At 53.1% G+C, this 21,022-nt stretch overlaps 1 protein-coding gene across 5 annotated transcripts in view; it reads right to left on the reverse strand.

Annotated features, from left to right (window-relative positions):
* Positions 1 to 21,022, reverse strand: part of GRK5 (G protein-coupled receptor kinase 5) — a 184,695-nt gene that overhangs the window by 79,043 nt on the left and 84,630 nt on the right. The window lies entirely within an intron of this gene.

The raw sequence follows: 21,022 nt of genomic DNA on the forward strand, positions 1-21,022 counted from the left end.
AAAGGCGAACACAGGCCCCCAGGGGTGACAAGAAAGAGAGGGTGGCAACCTGCAGCTTCCAAGCCTCACATCTGCTGTGAGCGACAGTACGCCGCCCTCGCCTGGGGCTTGTGAGCACCTCAAAGGGCTCAGCGCCAGACTCAGCACTCAGTTCTGAGCGGCGTGAAAGCTGGTTCTGTGGCTCCTGCTCTCACTGCAGCGGAGGGTGGAAGGTTGGGGAGCTGGACTGTTTTGCACTCGAGACTGGTTCTGACTTTACAGAGGGGCTGATGGGATGGCAAACAGGGCCTGTCTGGGGCGGCCTTATTGCTGCAACTCTGCAGTCCAATTAAGTATATATATTTTAATTGATTTCAGAGAGGAAGTAAGAGCGAAAGGAAGAGAGACAGAAACATCAATGATGAGAAAGAATCATGGATCGGCTGCCTCCTACACGCCCCACACTGAGGATCAAGCCCGAAACCTGGGCATGTGCCCCGATCAGGAATCGAACCGTGACCTCCTGGTTCACAGGTCTATGCTCAACCACTGAGCCACTCCAGCCGGGCTCTACAGTCCAATTAAACACCAAATCAACGTGCTGAACAATCCACAAAAGACCAAGTTTATTGGGGCCACTCGGGAGGCAAGTCCCGGTTCAGAGCAGACTTTTCCCTCTCCATTCAAATGCTGTTCCCGCTGCAGCCTCTCGTGGAGGTAGCTCATGCCTCCGGAAGCATCTTGAAGATATGACTTTCTGTCCTTCACACACAGTGGGCGGCCTCCCTTAGAACCAGGCTGGCCAATGAGAGAAGGATAAGCTGTTAGGTTCGGCTTCCAGAAAAGCTCCTTAAAGGAGCCTGACTCATTGAGAGAAATGCACGTCTACCCTGTGCCCTCTCTTCTTTTTCCTACTCCCTCGAATGAAAATGTGATGGCGGGAGCTGCATCAACCCTCTTGGACCGTGAGATATCTAAAACAGAGACAAAAAGACCCTGGGTCCCTCATTTACATGAGGAAAAAAGATGTTGTTCAAGCCATCCTGCCAATAACCATGATCCATAGGATGCTCTGCCTTACCACCCAAATTGCCTTTCCTAAATCCTACCCCTCAGGCAAGGCCACCTCCTCTAGGAAGCTTTCCTGGATTATACCCTGGGGAGAAAATAATTACACCTTTATTTGATCAACTGTAGTACTGTGTCCTATAGCATAGTGGTTCCTGATCAGGAGTCAGACAGACCAGGATCAAATCCAAGTTCTTCTCCTTACTAGTCATGAGACCTTGGGCAAATCATTTCACTTCTTTGAGTGTCACTTTCATCAGCTGTCAGTCGGGATAGTAACACTACCCTTGGATGACAACATAGGTAAAGCCCCTGGCATCCCATGAGCATGCAATGAACTTGAACTTAACTTTTCCAGACATCAGACATGTGTGAGCCCTGTCATGATTGTTTTTCACCATAATCTACCACCTGTAATAGTTACCACTGTTTACTTAGTTACAGTATTTACTTGATATTTTTCTTTCTTTAACTTGGATTTTAATTAACTCTCTCTCCCAGATTTTTTCTACTTAGCCTTTCTAAACGATATCAAATGGAACATGACCACTGTAATTATTATTTTTGAATGGTATACACTAAAAATAAATGCATAACCACAGCTCATCCGTGCACCACCTGAAATCATCTCACACATGAAGAGGCGTGCCTGCCACCCTTCCTGATGTGGTTCTGATGTATTTAGGAATGATGTGCACACGCATCTTCTATTCCCTAGCAACCGGTCTCTCTGAGGACGGGCTGGTTGCATTTATCTCTGATTAACCCAGCATCTGGGACAGAGAAGGAGCCTGTTGAACATTTGCCTAATGAGCAGGAGAACATTCCTCATAGCCGTATCAGAGACCTGGACAGAGAGCACAGCCAAATTCCATTCCAGCACATTCCAAGGGCTGTCCAAATGCTTCTGCTGTCGGGCGCATGTTCTACCAAAAATTACACATCAGAAGTGAGCTGTCAGCAGAGGAGTCTGCAATCGTTTCCACCAACATTTCCATGAACCTTAAGCAGCTTTTGCTGTAATGGGATTTGATCCGTTTCATGGCGCCCTGGCAAGGCCCGTACTGGCCAGAGAAACGTGGCAGGGACTTCGCAGGAAAGGGGTTCTTCATGGAGCCGGACAAAGAAAACTTTCCGGAGGACTTTTGCGCCGCCACCACAGCTAAAAACATCCTTGCAAAAATATTTCCACCAGGGAGCACGGTCCTTGCACAAAGCAAGAGGCGGAAACGCTCTGAAAACACGGGATCCCAAAGAAAATGTGAGCTGTGACAAGGATGCAGGGGGACCCGCCTCTGTGTCAGCGACACTTTCTGGGGATGATGGAAATGTTTTGATGGGAAACAGTACACTTGGCCTGTGAAGAAGTAACCAAGCAAAATGGTTCTTGGCATTTAGAGAACGTTTTACTTGGCAACTCAGACTAAAAGGTAACTCACTTCTCCTGCCATCTCACCTGTCCGTGGCCAAATGGCAGACTTAAGAAATGAGACAGGTGGAGGTGGCAGGCTGCTTGGGACCAGACAGCCGAAGAGCAGCATGCAGACGGCGCTGTCGCCGGAGGATCCCCATGAAAGAGGCAGGAAGCTCACCCTGCAGGAATGGGCTCACGCGCACACCCCTCCACCAGCCCAGATGCAGTGTCTTCACCCCATGCCCAGGCAGGCCATGTGGTGGTCACCGCCCCAATTAAGCCCCAAGAAGCAGCAGTGAGCTGTCCCGGGCCAGGCCTGGCCTGGAATCTGGCGACTTAGGCAACTCCTAGGAACCCAGTTTGTAATGCGAGAATGAAAATACCACTTCCCCTCGGGACTGCTGGAGGGTTACATGAACGCGGAGTGTGAAGAGAGCTATGCAAGCTGCACAGCAGCCGCAGCCTCGATGGGGAGTGAAGACAGGCACGCTCGGAGCAACGGCCAAGGGCATGTGGCTGAGTAACCCCCACAGGCCGGTGGCGGTTTCAAGGATCATAGGAATCCCTGGAACTCGGAGGAATCGGAGGTGATGGCAGCAGAATCCGTCCCCGGCGGGAGAGCTGGTTCTCACCATTCAGGCCCAACTGGGGGGAAATGTGGCTGCAATGACCCGAGAGGCTGTCTCCGGTACTGACCCAAGGCGCAGCCCTGGTGACCCTCTCCAGCCCCAGTGAGATTTCCACCCTGGGGTGCGAGCCCTGAGTACAGGGCCCCCCACGAGTCTTAGGTGGTGCTCACAGAACCCCGGGAGGCTGCCCATGTTATCTATTCACCCCATGGTATCGGTGAGGAACTGCTTCCAGAAGGTGGAAGACTTGCCCCAGGCCATCCAGCGAGATCATGGAATAGCAAAGAACCGAACCTGCTTTAAGGACTGTAGGAACCTTTGCAAATAGCCTGACGTAGCATCCCCTGGCCCCACCTCTCGGAGCCGTGCACCCGCCCTAGCCATGTCCTTCCTTTCTTTGGCACCTTTGTAACACTGAGGCGCAGTGAAGACCAGCCCCATCAGCTCCTTGCTGCCTCCTTCCCACACTGACCATCACCACCCTCATCCCCCTCCTCTCCTCCCTCTGGTCCCCAGCCAGGAGTGCTTCTTTGAACACTGCGAACGAACCACGTTCAACCTCTTGGCCTAGAGCTCCTTCTCTCAAACCTCTCTTACGATGGCCAGTGTGGGGAGGGAGGAGAGCTGAGGATGACGGGAGATTGCTCAACTCTCATCTCTTGCCAACATCTCACAAAATCTGTCTCCTGCTGGTGGCCAGGAATACTCTTTGGTGGAAGGAGGGAGCGAGCAGCCACCCTCAGCACTCCTATTTATACCTCTCAATTGAACTCTCTCTTGTGGACAATGTCACCATCTTGGTTCCCTGCAGATGCTCAGTCATTGCACCTTTTCACCCCATGTGGTTGGCCTGTCATTGTACCTCTCACCCCATGTGGTTGGCCTGCCACCACTACTGTGACTTGTGATGTCTATCCCCCTCTCCCCACCACCACTACCAGCTCACCTTCCGATGGCCTCTCTAGCCAAGCTCTCAGATGTTTCTCCAAAATGGGAAGCTGGCCAGCTGTGCCCAGCCGGGCAAGCTCTGGCCCCCTCCAGACTGGCAGTTCCACAGAGGTGCCTGGCATCTTCCTGCCTGAGTAACTCATCTTCTAGAGCCGTGGGCAGGCCCTGGCCTGGCACTGCCTGGCATGCTGGCCTGTCAAATACACTCTGCTCCCACATTCCTCGAAGTCAGCAGCACAGGTGCTAATGTGCCCATTCTCCTGAGAGGGCACCAGAGGTCACACACACCTGCTTCCCAGGTGGAGCAGAGGTTTCTCTCCTTTCATTTCTAATGTTCAGATTTACTGATTGCTTGTTGACGTCCCAAAAGGGCCCATGTCATTTTCCAATAAGAGCACACGTTCAATTGTTCGATGAAAGACAAAGGACAGGAAATAAGCAGCCACATGGGAGGGGAGACGAGAATGAGCACCCTCCAGGACACCTAACCAAGGAGAGCCATGCTTCTGGCACAAAACAGGCTGCCTGCTTGAACAGAGAGCAATGCAGGTGGGTGGTTGCTGGCAGGGCACAAAGTAAAACCGGGCCTCAGGACGCTCCTTAAACACACACACAACCAGACCTACTGTGTGCAGGGACTGCGACACATGCTGGGGGTGCAGGGAACTGAGACACAGCCCCCGTCCTGGAGGGCAGACCGACCGGGTTGGGTGAGTGAGAGCTCATTCGTGGGGTACCACTCTGCCCTTCCACACGGAGAAGGGTGGACACTGGACCAGAACAGGACGAGGGACACCAGGACAACGGACACCTGGCCCTGCCTGGCCATCCCCCCAGGCACAGGTGAGGCTGCCCTCTCTGCTTGCCAAGCTGTCCCATCTCCTAGGGCAGGTTTGGGGCCCTAGGAGAAAGCCCTTCCCTAATCCATACGCTGCTGTCAAGCGTGGCGGGCACCAAACTTGCCCAGCAGTGGCTGCTTAGCTCTAAGGCAGGATGTGAGGAGGCCACGAAGAAGAAGGGTCCTTTCCTACACAGACCCAGAACTGCTCCTCCAAGGGTACCCGCCCCCCCCCCCCCACACACACACACACGCATGAGATGCTACTGCTGGGCCTTCCAGGCTCCTCAATGAAGGCCCCACAGGGCCTGGCCACTAAGCCAGAAGGCCCAGGTCCCAGCTGGTTTCCTGCCATCCTCGCCCTCCAGCCTGCCCATCCATCCACTGTGGGGCCTCAGTTTCTCCACCTGCAAAGTGAGGGCGTGGGGCTCCCCGTATGAGGTCTTCCAGCTCTGACATGCCAGGAGGGATCTTAACTTGTTAGTAAGAAAGCAGGACTGGACAGACCTCAGCTCTCCAGCCCGGGCACTGGCATCACCCCCTGATCGGGCACTCAGACTCAACAAATGAATGGAGGCGTCACCAGGACGGATGGACCTGTAAACTCGGGGGCCATGGGGAGGGGCTGAGTCACTCCCTGCTACAAACCATGGTGTGAGATCAGAGCTGCTCCTGGGGAGACTTCCCATCCCCCGAAAAGGCCTCACAACCCAGGGTCCCACTCAACAGGAGGCAGCAGCCGCGGCAGCTCGCCCAGCCCCTGTCCACTCCCGGCCTCCTTGGATCCTGAGCGAGGCCCTTCACTCTGAGCCTCAGCTATGTCATCCGTAAAGTGGGGGTGAGGGTGAGCTCCCAGGCGCAGGAAGAACAAGGCAGGTGTCTGTCCCCTTTTGCGGGGAGAGAACTGAGGCTTGGAGAGAGGTATTTGGACAAATGAGTCCAATCTCCGCGAGACCGCCTTCCTTCCCTCTGGGAGGGAGAAGGGCTACCCGGTGCCCCCGAGCGGAGCCTGAGGGAGGCCAGGCCAGCTCTGTCCCGAGGGCCTGAGGCTGGAAGCGAATAACAAGAAAGACCCACCGCCTCATTCTAGTGAGCTTTTTGGTGAACTGGTTTTCCCAGTGCCTCAGCCAGCGCCTGGGGGTCCCGTGAGCAGGGAGGACCCCCATCCCTGAGGTCTCCCCAGCAGGGCCCAAGAGCCAGCCAGCTCCCTCTGAAGGCACGCTAAGGGTCAGCCAGGTGGCTAGTGAGCCGGCGGAGGCGCCTTGCCGTGCTGCTCCAGCCCACGTGTCCCGAGAGACGTCAGGCCTGCCAGGAGCTGTCGGGCTCCGCGACAGGGCGAGGCTGGCCGGCAGCGGCCCACGAGTAGAAGCCAGCTCCGGCAGGGGCGCGCTCACCCTCGGTAACCCCAGCCCCATGGGGCTTTTTCCTTCCTGTCCAGGAAATGATAAATCTGACCCAGGAGGTCACGGTCAGGAAATAACTGAAATAAATGCCAAAACCCTGTAGACTGCGGAGGTGTGAGGCTGAGGCTGCCAGGCTGGGCCGTGAGCTGCTGTGGCTGCACAGGATGCTCCCGAGGACCCCTCTCGGGTCCCCCCACATCATCCCCTCTCACCATTTACTCCTCCCTCCCCTCCCTAGGTGCTTCTGGCTCTGTGGACACCTTACCAGCTGCCACAGTGGCCCAGGCACTGGGGGAGGGGCTGGCCTACAAAGGCGGCCAGGACATCACACACTGCTAGGAAAACAGACGGACACCTGAAGCCAAGTTGTGTTCCCCGTGGGTGCGGTGGGTGGATTTGGGGGGCACTGACACTGGAGGTAGGACATGGCCAGGTGGAGTGGAAGACAGAGGGCGCGGCCCAAGCAAAGGCCTAGAAGCAGGAAGACAACCTGGTTCCCGAGCTCCCCGGGTGCCCAGCCCCGGGCGGGGACTTTCACGTGCAAACCCCCTTAGCAACCCTGAAAAGTGCACGGCGTGGTCCCCGTATCTGTGAACGAGGACTGGAGTCCAGACAGGCCGAGTCTGGCTCTGCCTCTTGGTGGTGTGTGACCTTGGGCAGGGGCGTCGCTGCCACAAACTCCAGTTTCCTTACTTTCCAATGAGCCCGGAAGAGCGCCTCCTCTCAGGGTTATGGAGAGGGTGAGGCGGTAATACGAAGTGCTGGGCACAGTGTCTGGCACATAATAACCGCGATCAGTATCTATCAGCATCACTATCACTTCTGTTCTGTCCCTGCAGCTCTGAGAAGTTAAGCAAATGGCTCCAAGTCACACAGCTCCTGAACAGAAGAGCAGGACTCGACCCCGTGGCCTGAAAGGCCATGCTGCTAACACCGCGTTGGGGGCGGCTGACGCCAGGGCGTGACAGCTTTAGGAGACCAGGTATGGGGACAGGCCGGGGAAGAGGCCCTGCCTTCGGGCTGTGTGGGTGGTCTTTGTCCCAGGGGCAGTGGCTAGGCCATCGATGTCTGCTGGGAGCCTCAACGTGGATGTCTTTAGAAAAGTCAACAAGCTTCTGAGTGCTAAGAACAGCAAACAAGAAGGTCTGATTGGATGGGTGTGAAGGAAGAAGAAACCAGCCAGAAACAGGACCGTGAAGGGGCTACTGCACTAGTCCAAGCAGGGTGAGAAGTGTCAAGGCAAAGGGTGGAGAAGAGGGGGCAGGTCCAGCCAACTGGGGACAGGAATCAGAGTTTGTGCCGGTGAGGCTGGGAAAGCCACGGACGGAAACAGGAATCGGGAGGTGTGCAGGCTGGGGGTGGGAGTGGTTCTCAACCTTCCTAATGCTGCGACCCTCAATTCCTCATGTTGTGGTGACCCCCAACCATAAAATTGTTTTCGTTGCTACTTCATAACTGTAATGTTGCTACTGTTATGAATCGTCATGTAAATATCTGATATGCTGCATGTGTTTTCCGATGGTCGCGACCCACAGGTTGAGAACCGCTGCACGGTTAACACAACATCAGGCAAGCAGAGTGGAGAACTATTCCCTTCATGTTAAAGTCAAATGAGGACAGAGGGGGTGGGAAGGGGCTAAAGCCCAAGAGAATGGGTCTCATGATTGGCTGGCCAGGGGCTGTCAGGGTGGAGAGCTCCCTCTGTGACCCAGACCCACATTCTGACCCCTAGTCAGTGCCCTCCTGGACTGTGACCAAGATGATCTCTAGGCTGTGCCCGGGCACAGCAGGGGCAAAGAGATGGACAGTGTGACATTCGTGCCCATCTGCCACCTTCCGAAAGGCCCTGCAGGAGGAGGAGGGTGAGAGAACAGACAGCAGGGGAGTGAGAAACCGCCCCCCAGAAGAGGGAGGAGAGACAGGTGGGCAGCAGGAGCAGCTGCTGGCTGAGGCCTCACAGGTGATAGGAAAGGCACCCCATGACCCGGCATCACAGAGGGAAACCTGCCCCCAGCCTGGCGCTGCGGGTGACAGAAGCCCAGCTACTGCCTCCTGAGCCACAGCATGCTGCTGTCAGAAGCGGGGCATTTGCGGTTCCAGGACCTGGGGGGGCACCGGAGAAGCACTGTCGCCTGCCCCCCCGGCATTGAGGGGGTAAGGAATAACTATCTGGGGAGGGGCGGGCTCTCCTATTGCCCTGGACACCCAGCCTACTCTGTCCACCGCCCCTCTTTGCTCTCTGCTCTCACCCTGAGGATGGCTGCAGGGGCTGTCAGAGATGAACGTTCACTGGCTCCCTACTACCTGCAGGACAAGCACCTAACCTTTCAGGATGGAGTCTCTGGCCTGACCCGGCCCCTTCTGGACCTTCTCCCTCGTGACTTTTCCTCACCCAGCCCACCAATGCGGGGCACACATCACCCCCCCTTATATGCCCCATGTTGTCCCACCTCCAAGGAGAGAGTGTGGCCAACGTGGTGGAAACCCACGGCCAGCCTGGCCTTCACTCAGGCCCAGGTTTCTGCTTCTTCCAGAGCTTTGCAACTGAGCAATGTATTAATCTCTCTGCATCTCTGCATCTTCGTCCATAAAACAGGGGTTGGAAAATGCACCTGGCCCAGAGGGGTGGGTAACCATTCACTGAGCTTGTCTACAAAGCAAGTAGCCTGATGCCTGGCCATGCTGAGCACCAGGAAATGCTTGCTGGCTGGGTGATGCTGATGATGCTGAACCTGTTGACCCCCAACGTCTCCCCTTTCTCCCACCTGTTGACCGGAAGCTTCCTGTCCCACAGAGAGGTCCCTGTCTCCCTTCCCTGTCCAACCTCTAGGCAGTTGGTACTAAGGACAGACATTTGACAGCTGCCCACTCTCACATGGCTGTTTCCCAGCACCACGTGTGTGCTTTCTGCGCTGTCTTCCCAACTAGGCCAGGTCCCTAAGGGATGGAGCTGGCCTCACCTCGCCCCTGGGACCCACAGCAGGCCTTGCCCAGCCCAGAGTGAAAGCTCAACAGGGATTCGTGGATGGGACTGCCCATCACCCCATATGTCTGAGAGGCCCCTCCTGCCTGGAGGAGGAATGGAGGGATGGGATGGCCTTTAAGGAGGGGAGGGGTGTACCATCTAGAGAACCTCTAAGTCGGCTGAGAGCTAGTAAACAGCAATTTGAGGGATGGGAGTGGGGCTAAGGGAAGAGGGTTATGCCCAGGTTACATGGAGGCAATAAATGTGGCCCAGCCACGCTGCCAAGAGCCACTTGTGAAAGCAGCTCCCCACCACCTGGCAGCTCCCCGAGTCCCTGGCACAGAGTGAGGGCTTAACAGATGAATGAACGAATGAATGAACAGATACACTTAAAACCAGCAGGATCTGGCAACCGCCTCGGGGGTGGAGGGAAATCGGGAAACAAGGCTCTGAACTAAACGGGAATTGGACGACAGCGATGATGATGAATAGCAGTGATGATGCAGAGGAAGACAAGGTGCAGCGGCCGCCACCTACGGGCACTCCCTGGGTGCCAGGCCCTGCGCAGAGCTGCCCGTGCACGTCTGCCATTACCCCCTGCAACACTCCTCGTCCCATTTTGCAGACAGGGAGGCTGAGGATTAGAGACGTTAGACCACTGGTCCAAGTCACAGCCAGTGAGGAATAGAGCCTGGCTCAAACCCAGGCCCTCGGACACCCGAGCTCATGCTCTTCACTGTCTCCATCCCAACGTGACTGAGCTGGGTGAGCCCCTCAACAGTCTGGTCCCAGCTGACCTGCCTGAGGCATAGCACAGGGTTTACAGCTGCTGGGCACCCCTGGGTGGATGACACCCACGCCTGATGATGGAGGGACCGTGAAGGGAAAGGCTGAGTCAGGGATGGTAGGAGGGGGTGAAGCTGGAGCAGTAAGCAAGGGTGCATAAGGCAGGCCTGGCCGGCTTTAGGAAGACCTGTGGCTCCACCCTGACCGCCGTGGGAAGCGACAGAAGCGAGTGGTGGTGTGATCGGATGGGTTTTTAGGAAGAGCCTCCTGGCTGCTGCATGGAGCTTGGTTGGAAAGGAGTGAGCCCAGAGGGAGTACGAAGCGACAGAGCAGTTCATCAGGAGAAAAAGGTGCCAGGAAGAACGAAACAGTGGGGGTGGGGAGAGAGGAGCCGGCCCAAGACATACTGTGGAGGCAGAGTTGCCTGGACGTGGAGAGAGACTGGCCATGTGTACTGGGCAGGGGCAGGTGTGGCAGGGCAGCGGGAAAGGGAAGCTCCAGGCCTCTGGGCGGCTGGAGGGAGGTGGTGATTTTCACTAAGATCACACACAGGGCGGCTTGAGAAAAAAGGGTCATGTTCCCCAGGAAGACAGGAAAATGACTTCAGCCACCTGTCCCACCCCAGGGTCCCAAAACCACATGGAAAATGAACACAATTTGCAGAGCACGTTAGCAATCACTCTGCACCAGTAACTCCTCTGGCCACTTGATCGTCGCCTAAGGTGGGGATTACTGGGCCCACATCTTAAAGATGAGCAAATCAAGGCTAAGCGACTTCCCAAAGACACTGGATCAAGGAGGTGGCACGAGAACCGGGGGCCTTTGCCTCCCAGTACAGCGGGGATTCTACAACCACAGATTTCAATTGAAAGTGTTGTCTGACTCCTGGGCAAGGAAACAGATGACAGGGGCTGCGATTCTCTTTATATAAGCAGAACAAACTATGAAAGAGCCAGAAACCAAAATGTTAACTGCGGTTCTCTCACTGGCAAATTTCTACAAATATTATGATTGATCTTCAGAGAGAAAGGAAGGGAGAAGGAGAGGGAGAGAGAAACATTGATCGGCTGCCTCCTGTACGCTGGGCACTCCCTACCAGGGATCGAGCCCCCAACCCAGGCATGTGCCCTGACCTGACACTGAACTGGCAACCTTTCGGCGCATGGAACAATGCCCAACCAACGGAGGCACACTGGCCAGGGCGCATCGGCAATTTTTAATTTTCCTCTTTTTAGATTATATTTGGGAAATTTCATCAATGGGTGTATACCATTTTCATACAGAGAAAAAGAGCTAAAAGATCATTTCAAAAATAATTGCTCGAGATGACGCCAGGATAGCACAAGCGTGAAACTGAAAAAACAAACAAAGAAAAGACGGCACTGGGCGTGTTCCCGGACTTTGCATTTTCCTCCCTGCCAGCGGCTACAGGTCCACAGGAGCTCTTGGGGGGATACATTTTTGCTGTTGTTCTTTGGTCGGTTTTTATTTTATTTTATTTTATTTATTTTATTTTATTTCAAAAGTTTATATTGGCCCCAAATCTCCTTCCACCCACCTTTTCTCTTCTCACCCTCCCTTGGGTGCTAGCTCTGGGGACTCGGAACAAGGAGCATTTAATCCCCGAGGCAGCCGCCGGGCCATGCTGCCAAGGTGTCGCTGAGCAGACGGAGCCCGGGAAATAAATTCCGTAAATAGAGCCTGGGCAGAGCCCATTAAAAGTGTTGTCCTAGCGCCTCTTTATGGGGCAGAACGCTGTCATGCTCAGGCTGCCGAGGGCCGGCTGGCCTCTTGTGCTGGTTTGAGGTCCCCGTCGCTGCATAAACCAGCTTGTTTTTCCCCTCTTTTCGGCGACAAGCCTTCCCACGGACAGAAGAGCCCTTCTCATGCCGGGGACTGCGGCGGATTGGGGCTGGCACGCGGGGCCCGGGGTGCTCACCAAACCTCGCTCGCTCTGTCCATCGGCAGCATATTTCAGGTGAATGGCGTCTGCAGAGGCTGAGCTGGAGACGGAACATTCCAGGGGAAGCGAAGGAGGCAGCAGCCTCCGCACCCGCTGCTCGGGTTCAGCTCAGTGCGTCTGGCCTTCGAAAGGACAGTGTGGGCCTGCTCACCCTCTGAGCCAGAGATGGGAACGTCACCGTGAACGACAAAGATGTTCGTCTGAATGCTCACTGTAATGGCAAACGCTAGAGGACACACCACCCCAAAGAGCACAATATATGCCTGTGCTAGATACGAAGCCCTTACAGTCCAGGCTTATGCTGGGCTCCCGGGCGAGGGCTTGTATGCAAGATACCTTAAAGCAGTGGTTCTCAACCTTCTGGCCCTTTAAATACAGTTCCTCATGTTGTGACCCAACCATAAAATTATTCTCGTTGCTACTTCATAACTGTCATGTTGCTACTGTTATGAATCGTCATGTAAATATCTGATATGCAGGATGGTCTTAGGCGACCCCTGTGGAAGGGTCATGCGACCGCCAAAGGGGTCGCGACCCACAGGTTGAGAACCGCTGCCTTAAAGGAAGAATCACCCACAGAAAATAAACCAGCCACATGCGGGGGGTTGGGGGGATCTGGGGCCTGGCTGCTACTGGGTGGAGGGTAATGGGCTAGTTCCCCGCTGTCCACGGGGTAACCACTCCCCTGGAGAGGGCAGCTGTGAGAAGAGGAATTTTGAGTTTTGGTCACTGGTGTAGCCTCAGTGCCTGACACTCAATAAATATGTCTCAAATGGAAAGACATAAATCCCATTTACAGAGAATTTTAATGACATGGGAAAATATTTTTGAAATTATACTAAGAAAAAAAAGGAAGAAACACAACTGTGGGTATATGCACAGGGGAGAGCTAGAAGGAATACAGAAAGTGTTACTGCTGGCTAGAGCTGAGTGGTGACATTATGGGTGGCCTTCCCTTAAAATTGTCTGTATGTGTTTTAGCAAAATAATTTACCAATTACCATGACTGGAACAATAACGACAACGACAAAAAGAAGGGATGAAAAAGCACCAGGCCACACGGTTTGGGAAGCCGTTAATCCTCCCTTAGATGTTCTGTGGGGACTCGGTGAGCCTGGGCCTGCAGGGGTTAACCCCAAGCCAGGCTCTGGAGGGGGGAAGGGTCTACCCTCAGACCTGGTGGGAATCAGGACACCCTGGCTCCTGGAACTTGGCCTCCACAGACCATGTGAGAAGGTGGGTATCGGATTGAATTGTGTCCCCACATAAAAGATATATTGGAGTCTGGGCCCTAGCACTCTAGAACCCTTACAGAGGTAATCCAGCTAACATGAGGTCATTAGGGTAAGAGTGGGCTCTTACCCAAAATAACCGGTATCCTTATAATAAAGGGGGAAATTTTGGACATAGACATTCACCCACGGACACACAGGGAGAACGTATGAAAATAAAGGCAGCGAGGGGTGGCACTTCTATCAGCACAGGAATGCCACAGATTCCAGCACGCCAGCAGCTAGGCGAGAGGCCTGGAATGGATTGTTCCGCCGGGTCCTCAGAAGAAACCAGCCTTGCCCACATCCTTACCGGAGACTCCCAGCCTCCCAAGCTGGGAGGTAACACATTTCTGGTGTTTAAGCCCCAGACTGTGGCACTTGCTATGACAAACTGAGACAGCGGGGGAAAGCCTGCCTGGGCGTCAGGTCATGGGGAGACCTCAGCAAGCCACTTGTCTTTCTGGGACTCAGTTTGCTGATCTGGAAAATGGGAGACCTGGCCTAGAGCCGTGGGTTTCAAACTTGGTTTTGACCCTGGAATAAAACCTTACACAGGGGCCCAAACAAAAAAGGTAAAAAGAAACCCTGAGGAGGTAGAAGCTCTCTCTGGGTCACATCCCGTCCCTACTGAGCGGCCTTTGAAAATCACAGCGACAGGTCGTCTGGAAAAGCCCTCTCGGTGTGCCATCCTGAGCATCTTCAAAAGCGAAACCCACGGACCAGGATTGCTGAGCATCTCCCAGGCACTCAAGCTCCTGCCAGGCACTGAGCACCCGGCCCCTTGACCTCAGGTGGCTACTGATCTTTGTGGGGTGGTGAGACTAACGCCTGGAAAACAGCGGGCAGACAAGCCAGGCTGCTCTCTCCCTACTGAGAGCTACAGCTGTGAAAAGGTCACCTGACGTTCTAAATCTGCCACATCTAAATTTATCTTGCCCTCCAAGGACGAACAGATGCTGTGCCTTATCGGGGAACGGTAAGTGGCTGAACGACAGACATGACACGCCCTTATCACCCCAAGGACGAGAATGACGTCTCCCTGACGATGAAATCAAGAGCTCGAGTGCTAACCTGGCAGCCTGAAGGGGACTGGGTCACTCAGGCCCCTGGGTGGGGCGGGACCTGTCCAGGAGCCCGGAATCCTTTCCAAGTGCCTGGCAACCCCAGGGGCCAGTGGCCCTTGAGCAGGAGTGAGCAGAAAGGGAAGGTGTCTGAGGCAAAGCCCAGCCCCTGCTGCATCTCCAGGAGAGGACCCAACCACCCCATTCCACTCAGTGAGCACCGATGCTGTGCAGGCAGGACCACATGGGCTGGATTAAGGGGCCATTGCTGATCAGACAGCAGAGTTGAGCAGCCTACAAGGAGGCTAGAGACCCCAGAGATGGGGTCCCGGGTCAGACTGAGCTAATCCAGGCCCAGGCTTCCCTCCAAACCCTCGCAGGACAGAGGCCCTGAGATCCCACTTGTTCCAGGCTATGAGGTGATCCCTGTCAGCCAGCATCCCAGAAGAAACGGGCAGGGACTCCTCTGTCCTGCAGGGTCTGCAAGAGTGGTAAGGCTCCTACCATCATCCTCTCTGGAGTCCATAGACTCATCAGGGGACCTAACGCCAAGGGAAGAGGGACATGGCGTCACTGTCCCCACTGCCCCACCGTGGAATCAGAGAGCAGAGCCGGTCTTTATTCATTCAGCTTTTAACTGCACAAATAAGACGCCAATTCTCCCTTTCAACACCACCTTACAGATAAAGCAAACCTCCATGCCTTCTCTGCTAGGACACTAGGGTGCAACCTTCCAAAACAACCACATGACCTTGCAAAAAAACCTACCCACCAGCCAGGGGTCTGGGCAGAGTGCGGCACCCAGAAGGAATCTATCTGGGTGGGCCTCCAGGAGGAAGAGGCTGAAGGCAGGGACTTAAGAAAGGGGAGGATTCAGATGTCCCCAAGGCAAGGGTTGCTGGGACACTGGACCCATGTGGTGTCAGCATAGAAACGGCTAGCTCCATTCATTCCTGTAGCCAATTCAGCTTCTTGAGGAAACTCTAAAACCCTCCCTCGGGGCCTTCAACCTCTGCCCTCGGGCCACTAGAACCACGATGATGATGATGGTGATGATGACTACAATGATGATGACCACGACGCGATGGCATATGCGAGGCACTCTGCCAGCCCTCCCACCGGCTCTACCAGCTTGGTATCAGTGTCCCCATTTTATAGACAGAGAAACCGCAACCTGGAGAAATTAAACCACCTGCCCAATATCACTGGGCTGGGAGCAGCGGAGCCACCATCGGACCTTAGGGCCAGTGGCCGAGTCAGTCCACGAGACTGCCCCGTGTCTGCGGCCTGTGGCCAGCTCTGCACCTGCACCAATGCCGAGCACATAGTAGGGGCTCCACAGGTATCTGTAGGCCGGTTTCTTGTTTACGGAATACATGCAAAACCGAGGGAGTGAATTATCAAGTCCGAGACCAGTTCAAGGCAGCCTTCACATTATTATGGTGTTTTCTTTAATGCTAAGGTTCTACACCAGTGGGTCTCAACCTTCTGGCCCTTTAAATACAGTTCCTCATGTTGTGACCCAACCATAAAATTATTTTCGTTGCTACTTCATAACTGTCATGTTGCTACTGTTATGAATCGTCATGTAAATATCTGATATGCAGGATGGTCGTAGGCGACCCCTGTGAAAGGGTCGTTTGACCGCCAAAGGGGTCGCGACCCACAGGTTGAGAACCGCTGTTCTACACTGTCTTCTAGGAACTCCCCCACAGCTCAGAGCTTCTGCTCCTGCAAAGGGTTAAGGCTTTGGTCAGAGGCTCTGCCACCAGGCAAATGCAATCTCCCCGGTCCTGTGGGTCTGTGGGGGCACAGGGCACCACAGCAGCTAATTTCTGTGAACAGCCTCCTCGTAAACGTCAGTCGCGCCAGGGGGTGCAGAGGGGGCCTTGATTTATTATATAGCTTTTGGACAGTTCCTACAGAAATATTGCCAAACAGCGGAATAATCAACTCTTTCACTCAAGCCCCCTCATGCTTTTTTTTTTCTTAAATGAAAGAATAAAGTACGCAATGAGCCTGAGCTAAATAAATAAAAATGCCACACCATTCCCCAGCAGAACTTTCTGCGTCACTGAGAAATATTTGCAGACCTCAACAATCTTTTATCTTCACAATGACGCTCTCGCCTTCCAAGCTTTGGACATTCTGAGAAGTCCTTTGATTTGGGCCCTCTCATTATCTTATGAGAACAATGAACTGAATAGTTAATAATGTCATTATTTGATATTTCATCAAGCAGACGTTAGAGAGCCCCTTCCTCCTCGCATGGCCTGCCTGTCCTCCGCCAGGCCTGGCTAAGACCAGTTACTCATGTCTGGGGCTCACACTTGTGTGGCAAAGAATTTCTATCTTAATACTCATCACTGCCAATCACAGTGTCTGGGCTGGGAGGAGAGCAACATCCATTCGCTACTTTATCAACCCATCCACCCACCCATCCACTCACTGTGCCAGCAACGGAGACTCCAAGATGGACAGGACGTGGTCCATGCCCGCAGGGCGCTCACACAAAGGGGTGCCCTGGGAGGCTCAGAGTGATGCCACCTCCTCCGGAGACGGTCATGTTCCTGGTGGGTGTAGACCCTTGATACTTTGTCCCAGCTCAGCAACCTGTTCCTCCATCACAGAACTTTTGCAACTTGTTATCTCTGCTTTATTTCTCTCCGTCTCCTGGGCAAAGCCATGCATGAGCTCCAGGGGCACATAATAATTGCTCAGTGAACACTTATTGAATAAACAAGTGCACCTACAACCCACTTTTATAAGATAAAATAAACAGAGAATCAGACAGAAACGTCTGTCGCTTTGAGTGCCTAATAAGTCTCTGCTTTGATTACTGGTGGGAGCTGGTGCCCAAAAGGAGTCAGTATGATGCTGGGGAGTGAAAGCTGCAACTCAGGACCAGGGGCCTCTTGGAGCCTCTTTACTCAGGTCTGAAATGGGCTGGACAGGATGCTCTCCAGTTCCTGGAGTGGAGGATTCTATGGAAACCTAACATCACCGTGAGAATGAGCCAAACTGCAGCCTTAGGGGAACTGGCCTGGGCCAGGAGCCACCGTGCCTTCCCCTTCCCCACTTAGTGGATGAGAGACTACTGTAGCCCAGCCATGTGATTGTGCGAAGTTTGCTCATCTATCAGGTAAGAATTGGGGGGGGGGGGGGGGGGAGTATTCAAGTAGATGCTTTCTAAGGTTCCTCCTACGTCTAAACTTTTATGACTTAAGGTTTAAACCACTGGCTAAAATTAAATTTAGGCAAAGCAAGCACATGTCACAATTTTGTTTTAAAAACCGTATTTCTAATACTTTATCTCATTGATTCCTTCAAGCACCCAACATTTAGTGAACTTCTATTATGTGCCAGGCACTGTTCTAGACAAGACACAGTCACTCTTGTTATGGGACATCCAGTCCGGTGGGGAGACAGAAAATACACAGATCAACGACTCAAAAGGTGACTTCAGATGGAGTTACGGCAGAGAACATTAATAAACAGCACCGTGTGAACGGCAGCAAAGGCAGGGAGAGTCTGCCTCCTTTCTGGCGGCTGGCTAGGAAAGTGACATCTGAGCTGAGCCCTAAAGGCCCCTGGAGAATTTGTGGGGAAGAGCATTCCAGGTGGCGGGCACAGCCGTTCCAAAGGCTGCAGGCTGGAGACAAGCTTGGGGTATTCGAAGAACCGAAGAACGAAAAGGCGACCCGTGCAGCTAGCGACTGGGGAGGAGGGAGTCATCGATCCAAGACATAGGCGAGGGCCAGGGGAGGAAGGGCATTGCCAAGAGGTCCATGAACAAGACTTAGGGGACCCAGGGACTTGGATGGAGACACATGTCATCTTTCTTGTCACCAACTCTGACTGAAAATGAGCACTTCCCTCGGTCACAAATGTCGACAACCCACCATCATGTTAGCAGTGCCAGGGACTCGTCAGCAATAGAAACCACAGATCCAGAACCAAGATGGCGGCATAGGTTAACGCCGGAGTTTGCTGCCTTGAACAACTACTTCAAAAGTGAAACCAAAAAACGGACCGGACATCACCCAGAACCACAGGAACGCTGGCTGAGTGGAAGTCCTACAACTAGGAGGAAAGAGAAACGCATACGGACACGCAGAGGAGGCGCAGTGCTGAAGTCAAATTCTGAGGTGCGGAGTGCGTGGAGCGGGCTGGCGGCGGAGGGCGCGGTTGGCGTTTTCAATCGGGAGGGAGCCGCAGACTCTGAGCTCCAGATCCGGGCGAGTCTTTAGGGACCCAGACTCAAACGGGAGAAGCGGGACTGTCTGGCTTGAGTTTTGCAGCGGGTGCTGGGACTCAGAGAGGCAGAGCCCCTAGGGACAGGACTAAGAGCCGCCATAACTGCTCTCTCTGGCCCACCCTGTTGATCCTGTGCGACCCGCCCTGCCCAAGCCCTGCACAAAGGCATTTGCCTGATAGCCTCAGGCAAACGCCAGATTAGCACCTCCCTAGAGGACAGAAGTTCTCTCACTGCAGACACAGCTGATTCTCATAGCTACTTGGCCTGGAGGTCAAACCCTCCCTGGTATTAGCTACAACAATCAAGGCTTAACTACAAGACTGCGCACAAAGACCACTAGGGGGTGCACCAAGGAAGCATAACAAAATGCGGAGACAAAGAAACAGGACAAAATTGTCAATGGAAGATATAGAGTTCAGAACCACACTTTTAAGGTCTCTCAAGAACTGTTTAGAAGCCGCCGATAAACTTAATGAGATCTACAAGAAAACTAATGAGACCCTCGATGTTATATTGGGGAACCAACTAGAAATTAAGCATACACGGACTGAAATAACGAATATTATACAGACTGCCGACAGCAGACCAGAGGAGCGCAAGAATCAAGTCAATGATTTGAAATGCGAGGAAGCAAAAAACACCCAACCGGAAAAGCAAGATGAAAAAAGAATCCAAAAATGCGAGGATAGTGTAAGGAGCCTCTGGGACAGCTTCAAGCGTACCAACATCAGAATTATAGGGGTGCCAGAAGATGAGAGAGAGCAAGATATTGAAAACCTATTTGAAGAAATAATGACAGAAAACTTCCCCCACCTGGTGCAAGAAATGGACTTACAGGTCCAAGAAGCGCGGAGAACCCCAAACAAAAGGAATCCAAAGAGGACCACACCAAGACACATCATAATTAAAATGCCAAGAGCAAAAGACAAAGAGAGAATCTTAAAAACAGCAAGAGAAAGAAACTCAGTTACCTACAAGGGAATACCCATACGACTGTCAGCTGATTTCTCAACAGAAACTTTGCAGGCCAGAAGGGAGTGGCAAGAAATATTCAAAGTGATGAATACCAAGAACCTACAACCAAGATTACTTTATCCAGCAAAGCTATCATTCAGAATTGAAGGTCAGATAAAGAGCTTCACAGATAAGGAAAAGCTAAAGGAGTTCATCACCACCAAACCAGGATTATATGAAATGCTGAAAGGTATCCTTTAAGAAGAGGAAGAGGAAGAAAAAGGTAAAGATACAAATTATGAACAACAAATATGCATCTATCAACAAGTGAATCTAAGAATCAAGTGAATAAATAATCTGATGAACAGAATGAACTGGTGATTATAATAGAATCAGGGACATAGAAAGGGAATGGACTGACTATTCTTGGGGGGGAAAGGGGTGTGGGAGATGCGGGAAGAGACTGGATGAAAATTGTGCACCTATGGATGAGGACAGTGGGTGGGGAGTGAGGGCGGAGGGTGGGGCGGGAACTGGGAGGAGGGGAGTTATGGGGGGGGGGGAAGAGGAACAAATGTAATAATCTGAACAATAAAGATTTAATTAAAAAAAAAAAAGAAGAAAAAAAAAAGAAACCACAGATCCGTTCCTAACACCGTTGTTACAGATATCTGGAAGTATCACGCTCTTCGCAAATTCAATATCACAGTAGCTAGTGGACCTTACTATTTAAAGTATTAACAAAGAAACACATATACTTCAATATCATAAAATTTAAAAGTATCTAATAACTGCCTGGCTGGTGTGGCTCAGTGGTTGAGCATCAACATATGAACCAGGAGGTCACGGTTCGATTCCCAGTCAGGGCACGTGCCCGGGTTGCAGGCTCGATCCCCAGTAGGGGGCGTGCAGGAGGCAGCTGATCAATGATTCTCATCAGTGATGTTTCTATCTCTTTCTCCCTCTCCCTTCCTCTCTAAAATCAATAAAAATATTTTAAAGTATCTAATAACTATATCTAACAACCTCATGCATTTTATTTTACACATATAAGAGCATTATTCTGAGAAGGGGTTTCCAGGCTTCACCCAATGGCCAGAGTGCTTCTAAGCCACAGTCGGGGGTTTGGGTTTTATTCTGGGTGGGATGGAGAACTCTACAGAGGTTTCAGCAGGGGATTCAGTTTTCATTTTCCAGAGTCACCCTGGCTGCTAGGAGGAGTGGCCTGTGGCTGCGCAGGGCAGGGCAGTGCAGAGGCAAGGGGGGCATGGCCTCACGGGCCACTGTTCTGGGCAATCCAGAGGGGGCAGCGTCCGGGTCCCTGGGTCTCCGTGGACTCTGCCCTTCCCTCTGATCAAGAGCCTTCCCACCGCCCCGCTCCACGCTGTCCTCCGGGCCCAAGACGCCCTTTCACCTCGGCCCGAGCCTGTCCTGGGACATCCTCCCAAGGAGCTTCAGAAAGTGAGCTCACGACTCCACAAG

This window comes from Myotis myotis, unplaced genomic scaffold, assembly GCF_014108235.1.
Source record: "Myotis myotis isolate mMyoMyo1 unplaced genomic scaffold, mMyoMyo1.p scaffold_m19_p_15, whole genome shotgun sequence".
NCBI lineage: Eukaryota > Metazoa > Chordata > Mammalia > Chiroptera > Vespertilionidae > Myotis > Myotis myotis.